We start from the raw sequence: 8,483 nt of genomic DNA on the forward strand, positions 1-8,483 counted from the left end.
ACAGGCTAACCTTGGTCTAAGGTCAACTAGACACCTTGGGTGGACATGTCTCATCCATCCGTCCAGCAGCACCGTGGCCCTGTGAAGCCTCTGGACCACAGAGCAGACCCCTTCTCAACCTCCATTGCCCCTTTCTGTGATAAGTGACCTCTGATTTCAAAGGGCGTGTATTCCGATTAAACCAGGTCTCATTGGGTCCTGAATATAACTTGCATTTGGACTGTTGGGTGGGAGTTTGGTCATTCACTGTGCTTTACCTTTAGATTCTGTGACACCCCGTCTCCCATGGAGGGTTGGCCTATCACTGTTCAGATGTTCCCCCATTTATACACGATCTGATTGGCTTTAACTGCAAAAGGGTTGCAACCATTGCTGAATCCCTGGCACCTAAAAGGACATGGAATTGTTCAGTAAGTGTGGTAGAATAGATTGATTTTTTTCTCCCTCACTTCTACTTCACAGGGCTTGGCTTATTCTGTGCTCCAGGCTTTGCATTTTTACTAATCTCTGGCCAGGGCTCCCACACTGACATATCTTCTCTCCTTTATCTTCTGTTCTATCTTACTTCTCTGGCTCTGGCTTCAGCAGCTACAATCTGCTGTCACCTTCTTCTGGGTGCTCACAGTAAAAGTAGATTTTGTGTAATTTAATTAATCAATTTATTTTATTTAATCCAGAGTGTTAAACCAGATTCTAGGAGGAAGTTCAGTCTTATTGATGGAGACCCAAGTTTCCCTTTTGAGATTAAAATACATATGGTAACCATTTTTCACTATCAGGTGGAAATGAAAAAGAAGTCCTCCTACTTTAAATAATTAGAATATAAAACAGTATAATTTCAGAAGCATTAAGACCTTATTAATAAATATTAATATTCTTTTATAATTCACTCCTTCTCTGTGGATGAACATTGGTTGAGTTGATGACTTTAAATATAGACAAGATAGAAAGGTTACTAGTCTAAAAATCCAAAATGGGCAAAACAATGAAGAAAATTATAAATTGGTTAATATATTTTTGTTATAATTCTTAAAAGGAAGTGCCTAATACCTATTGCCCAATTTCTATTAAAGAAGATTTTAATATGAACTTTAAGCTTCATTGTAAGTTTCTATAATAATCTACTTCTACCAATTTTTAAATTTAAATCCTAGAATCCTAGAACTATAGCTTTTGCTATGTAAGATTTATATGCCTGGAAATTGCATTATAATTTTGAAGGTGTAAATGGTTAAAAGTGGCCTAAAATGGCATAAACGAAACAGTCCTCAGAATCTATGCTTTGTTGAAGAGACATTCTTAAAACTAGATGGGGCCACAGATTTCTATGTCTATAGGGGCTTGGCAAGGACATAAACTGGAACCTAAATTCTTGGCCATCAGTGTTCAATATTGGGCCGCCGAGACTGGTAAGGACTACAGGAGACTACAAAATGAATAATTTGCCTAAGAGCATTCAAATTGAATAAATTACAAAACAAACACCTGTGGTTCTGGCTAAACAAACATATATGAAAGAGGGAGAAGACCAGCAGGTCACCAGTTTGCAAAAACTGCAAAAATGTGATTGTATTTTTGAATCCACAAATAGTACACATTTAGAAGGTAAATACATAAGACAAATTCTATCTAAAGCAATATTTTAAATACCGAAGTTGACATGGTAATCAAATGATCACTGCATATCGTTCCCTTGATAAATAGCTCAGAGTAGAGTCCTGATTATGTGCACGATCATGAAACTCAGTTTCATTCTGTAGACTGTGTCAGGTGCCCTATTCCTGGAGCGAGAAATGAGTTCAAGCATCCTCAGTGTGTGAACAGGTCCTGACCCATGAGCTGGGTGAGGTGAGTCCTCACTCTGTAAGCGTTAACACTACATCAAAGGGGTATGTATATTCTTAGGGGAAAACACACTCTGCACCCATTTCCCCCTGCCCTTCCTAAGGAGTAGGATTCTGGGGAAAGAGTTTAACTCTGATTTTATGCATGTTAGCATATTGTCAATATTTGTAGGAATAGTGAGGATATTTTACCTTTATTTGTGCAGCAAACAAAAATAATTACGTTAGTTCTGCAGAGCTGAAGGGTAGCTTGAAAATGTGTGTACGTGCATGTGTGTGTATGTATGTGTAGAGAAAGAGAGGGAGAGAGGTTGGTTTGAACTTACTGTTAGTATTTGCCTAGGATAGAAATATTACATTTCAGAGAAAATTTGGTGGGAAGCAATAATAATTTTAAAAAATCTTATAAAATACATAGTGTGTAAATAAATAATTTACTACTAACACCAGCTTTCATGTGATCAGAATTTTCTCCAGTGTCTCTCAGAGCATAATAGTTCTTTAAGTATTGGGCAAATGACTCATTAGAAATACACCTTTTTATGTTAAAAATAATCAAGCATCTATTTATTGCCTTCATTTTCCAGAGTTAGTTACAAGAAAAGTTGGCTGAATAGCAGAGTGACGTTCCAATTGTTAAAGGGTAGTATGGAATAATTATGTGAATTTTAGGACTGTCTTATACGTGCAGATGGGAGAGAGAGATTAGAAGCATGTGTTGGTGCAAAATCCACATTGGAGTTTGTGCTGCTTCCATGGAAGACATGGAAGAGGAAATTTCTCTCCATGACTTTTGGGGGGTAGGGACCCCTCCTCCAGTTGCCATCAGAAGGAGCAGCTCACCCCCGCTGCAGGGCCCAGGCCCCAGCTGCTTCCAAGGCGGCAGCGGCTCTCTGTTTCCAGACCTTCTGTCCATGGCTAAGTCCCAGGGCAAGATTAATTGTAAGGTCAGTAAATCATTTCATATATATCTAAACTCCGGGCTTGAATGAGAGCCCGGGTGGATGCTTCTGAGTAGTAGGCCGGCTTCTCCATGGCTCCGTTTCCGAGGCTGCAAAATGGGAGAGATCAGAACTTGGTGGTTGTGAGGATTCACTGTGTGAACTAAAGGGAGCACAGAGTGTAGTCACTCATGAAATATCAGCCATATTGCTGTACTGCATCTCCCGGAAGCACCTCTCACTAGCACCCGGTGACCACAAAACTAGGAAGAGATTCAAACAATTCTGCAGCCACGAGACAAGCAAGGCATCATCCTGCATCTTCCAATGCTTTGGCCAGTCCAAGAACTGAGCTACTTTATGTTACAGCTCTAGTAATGTGTTTATTTGGCTTAAAATCCACAAATCCTGCTGGTTTGGATAGCATGGGACTGGCTCAATAGATGTCAATGAGCAGCTCCCACGTCCTCTCCTCTCATGAGTTTCTCTGGGGTTCCTTTCACTCTTTACTAGGGCCACTGAATTTTTCCTGCACATCTGATTTCTTCTTGGAATCAAAGGCAATGCTAAGGGACAAGGTTCTGAGCCATCTTGCTCTTTCGGTAGAAATGACAAGGTGACTTTTAACACGGTGCAAAGGCAACCTGGGTGGAAGGATTGTGCTGTGTTTGCTTAATGATGCTCGGGAGAAGATGTGATGTGCACAGGCTGGCTCCGGCTCCATTCCAGGAAGGGAGGATTGGCCTCCAATGTCATCCCTTCGGTGGCCTAAAAGGAGAGCTTTATGGCAACCCCTAGCTGTGCGGTGGCATCGTGATAGTAGGGAAGGGGGTTGAGACCTGGTGTGGTGTTGGCTGGGGCCAAGGGCGAGAAGCTGCTGCCTTTTGCAGCGTTTTCTGAAGGAGGAATGAAGGCTCTTGCTTTTACCTAGTGCGCGTCCTGAGTCGTGTGTGTGGGAAGGAGAAATGCTTGGCAGGGTGTTCACGATCGGTACGTTTTCCTTGTTTAATTAAGGCCTCCGTATCCGCTCTTGTGCCATCAACATTTCAGGTAGAGAGATAGAAGACGTAATTGGCGAAGTGGTCTTTTTCATTTTTTCTGCAGCATCTAGGATCCAAGATCTTGAGATAATTTAAGTGACTTCCCAAATTCTTAGGTCTGCATTTGTAGCTGTCAGCAAGGGGAACACATTCTTTCTTAAGGCCTTCCTCCTTCTTCACCACTAGCCCTCCATTTAATTCATTAGGGAATATAGAAAGTGTTCTAATTATATAATGACTTGAACTTTATTGGATGTAGAGGGCATACGTGTAATTTTGGAACATATTATTCTAGACGGGCAGTTGTATAGAATCGGCAGCCAAGGGTGTCAATGAAAATGTGTATAGGACAAACGTAGATGAAATTAGCTGATTGCTAATGCAGGAGACTCAGTAATGGAGTTGAGAAGGTGGGCCCAGGTGAGGAGTAAGAAAGCCCACCCAGAATAAGGAAGCTTTAGTCCTATCGTCCACCATATATCCTGATGGATATATGAGAACTTTCTTTATTTGCCTGAATGAGATCCCATGTTTTGACCATTTTTGTGACTCTGGTATAAACTCATGTTTATAGAATGTATAATTGGATATACTTATAAAATTATAGATTGAAATATTGGTGTAGACTTACCAGTGTTATAGACTACTATAGACAGGTGCTTGTCAATATTATTTAACCAAAAGGTCTGGTTATATCGTGGCCCTAGTAATCATGCTGCAGAAACGGATCAACTAGTAAAAAAGTAAGGGAAAAAGGAATGTTAATGGTAATATGGACCTTAAGATAACAGAATTTCCAGAATTTTCTATCAAAGCTTGGCTTTGTCTGGGTGCAGGCTGTTGAGCCAGGTATGCTGGCCTTCCTCTCTCTACTTTACATCCCAAGCTATCTTGTGAGCAGAGTTCTGACATCCTCTGTTTGTGCCAGGTGGTTCTGTACCAGCAGGGACTTCTGTAAGTGACCTTTTGGTTTCTTTCTCATCAGTGAATACCAGGGCTCCTAACAGCTCTCCTAAAAGCAGTAGGAAGTGGGTCCTTGATTAGCCGAAGGACTTCAGAATCCTTCAGTCTAAAATAAATGTCCGTACACAGAGATCAAGAATGACAGTTTATCAAAGCCTCGAGGTCACCCTGGTTATTTGCATTTTTATAAGACGTACATCATGCAGATCACATCTTCATAAGATTATCATTCACCCCTGGCACGGCCCAGAGCACTAGAGTTAATGTAACTCTAAGGTCTACCTTAGATCAGAAGGTGAAAAAGATCAGCTGTTGTCATGACGTAGGTACGCACCCAGGCCCCACCTGCTTTCCCAATCCTGTCTTCTTGCTTCTTGCCCTGACTTGTGTCAGAATGTTTTCTTCCATTTTCCAGACCTCTGCCCTGGAAACATAAGCAGATGTGTGTGTCTAAAATTTGTTTGTTTGTTTGTTTTTTTTAAAGATTTTATTTATTTATTTGAGAGAGAGAGAATGAGAGACAGAGAGCATGAGAGGGAGGAGGGTCAGAGGGAGAAGCAGACTCCCTGCCGAGCAGGGAGCCCGATGCGGGACTTGATCCTGGGACTCCAGGATCATGACCTGAGCCGAAGGCAGTCGCTTAACCAACTGAGCCACCCAGGCGCCCCAGTGTGTGTCTAAAATTTGTTTTTTAAAAAATTCCAGATCTTTGTCTACTGTTAGGAAAGTGTTTACAAAAAGGTTCCCAGTTTCCCTTAACTAAAGGGATTGGATCTAAGCAAAAGGAAATGTGCCTATTTTCACTGTGTAGACTCTACCTGACCTGCCTCTGGGCCCTACAAAGTCGGTTGCTTCTGAGAGCACATTTCCATCTATTCAAAGAGACCCGTCACTACAGAGGTGCACTGTTCTTATGGGAGCCACTAACCCCATGGTGCTGGGGGGCCCCTGGGATATGGCTAGCCTGCAATGAGATGTGCAGTCGTAAAACAGACATTGGATTTCCAAGACTTACTGTGAAAAAAGAATGTAAAATATCTTACTGATAATTTTTAATTGGTTGCATGTTGACTGGTAATACTTTCTCGGATATATTAGAGTAAGTAAAATGTGTTATTGAAATTAATTTTACTTGTTTCTTTATTACTTTTATATTGTAGCTACTAGAAAAGTTAGTATCACATATATGACTTGCATCACACGTGTATTGGACAGCACTGCTGTAGACTATATATTAAATGTCTTTAGGGAAGCCATAAAGTGTTTCTGTATGATTACCTTATAGCAGCAAGAATTAAAAAAAAAAAAATGACTTGCAGAGGAAATTAGTATTGACTATCTGTTTTTGATTAGGGAACACTGAGTTCACATGCCAGGGAGAAAGTTGCCTGGGAGTTGACAGGGGCTCAGACAGAAAAAAGCAGGAGACCATCTGTTACATTCTAGGTAACACATAATGGCTGAATTTACGTGATGACTTAATTTGGATGGTAAAGAAATAATCATAAAGATATGGATTCTTCCAAATATCTAGAGCTAAAAAAGCCAATAAGGAAGGATTATTTAGCTGACAAAACACACAGGTTTTGAGGCGCCTGGGTGGCTCAGTTGGTGAAGTGCCTGCCTTCGGCTCAGGTCATGATCCCAGGGTCCTGGGATTGAGCCCCACGTTGGGGGGGGGGGAAGTCCCTGCTCAGCAGGGAGCCTGCTTCTCCCTCTGCCCCTCCCCCTGCTTGTGCTTGCTCTCTCCCTCCCTCTCTCTGTCAAATAAATAAATAAAATCTTTAAAAAAACCCAACAAAACACACAGGTTTTTAGCGAATTATTTTCAGTTTTTATTGCTTGGATATTAAACAAGCTCATACTGGGAGAATTGTAGCCCCCACTACTATCAAAGGAATCATGAGTTATATGGAGGAAAGTTTTGCAAAAAAGAAAAGCTGCAGTCAGAAAAGTAAAGAAGTATAAATTGCTTCAGAGAAGTGATACATAAAGGATCTTGCTAGTGCTAGCCAGGATTAAATTGTGAAGAGAATAGGAGTTACCTGTCTAGCCTATTGAGATTTTTAGTTAAGATTTTTAGTTAAGATTGACGTTTTCCATATATTTTTACTATTCCAAGGAGATATGGGGTGATCATATCACCCAAGATGAATGGCCAGATAGTGGTCAAATTGACAACCAGGATCAAAGGTTTTCAGCATCCTAAAAGAGAATCGAAATTGAGAATGATTGATTCTTCATTAACATATAGCTCTTGTTTGTCATAGTTTTTCTCTTCAACTTTATTGAAGCCCAACTTACATAAAATAAAATTTTCATTTTAAGTCTACAATTGGATGAAATTTGGGAATATGTACACTCATGTAATACCATCGCAGTCAGGACATAGAACAATTCTGGCACTCCAAAGAGGTCCCTGGGATCCTTTGCAACAATCTCTAACCCCTTTTCCAGGCCATCGGTGATGTAATTTATAACACTTGAGATTAGTTTTGCCTCTTCTAGAACTTCATATAAATGAAATCATGTACTTTTTTGGTGTCCAGTTTCTTTAGCTCAAGATAAATGCTTAGTATATAATGCTTAATGCCTTTTGTTGTTGAGTAGCATTCCATTGTATGGATAAAGACATCTTGTTTATCCTTTAACCTATCAATGGACATTTGGGTTGTTTCCAGTTTGGGGCTATTTTATAAATAAAGCTGCTATAAGTATTCATAGGCAGCTTTTGGGTAGACATAAGTTTTCAAATCAATTGGGTGAATACCTAGGCATGAGATTGTTGATTGTATGGTAAGACTGTGTGTTGTTTTGTAAGAAATTTCCAAACTGCCTTCCAAAGTGGCTGCACCATTTCGAACTTCCACCAGCAGTGAATGAAAAGTCCCTGTTGCTCTGTAAACTTGCCAGTGTGAAGTGTCTGTTGAGATCTTTTGCCCACTTTTTAATTTGGCTGGTTGTTTTCTTATTGTTGAATTTTAAGAGTTTTTGTATATTTTGGATCCAAGTCCTTTATCATATATGTGTTTTGAAAACATCTTCTCCTAATCTATGGCTTGTTTTTTTTTTTTTTTCATTCTTTTAACAGTATCTTTCACAGAGCATAGGTTTTAAATTTTAATAAATTCCAACTTATCAATATTTTCGTTCTTGGATTGGGCTTCTGATGTCATGTCTAAGAACTCATCACCTGCTATGGTTTGAATGTATCTGCCCTGCCCCCTAATTCATGTTAAGATCCTATAACCCCCAAAATGATGGCATTAGAAGGCGGGGCCTTTGGGAGGTGCTTGGTAAGTAATGAGCATGGAGCCCTCATGAATGAGATTAGTGCCCTTATTAGAGAAACTCCAGAGATCTCTAGCCTCTTCCACCCTGTGAGGACATAGTGAGAGGTTGGCAATTTATAGCTTGGAAAAGGACCTTCACCTGGCCACGCAGGCACCTTGATGAGAGACTTCCAGCCTCCAGATAATAATAAATAATAATATGATAAATAAATTTCTGTTGTTTATGAGCTACCCTGTCTGTGATATTTTGTCATAGCAGCCAGAATAGACTAAGACATCACCAACTCATGCTCATCTAGATTTTCCTTTATGGTTTTAGAGGATCAGATTTTCTATTTCTTCTTGAGTCAGTTTCAGTAATTTGTGTCTTTCTAGGGATTCATCCATTTTATCTAAATTATA

The sequence above is a fragment of the Neomonachus schauinslandi genome, chromosome 14, assembly GCF_002201575.2.
Source record: "Neomonachus schauinslandi chromosome 14, ASM220157v2, whole genome shotgun sequence".
NCBI classification, from domain to species: domain Eukaryota; kingdom Metazoa; phylum Chordata; class Mammalia; order Carnivora; family Phocidae; genus Neomonachus; species Neomonachus schauinslandi.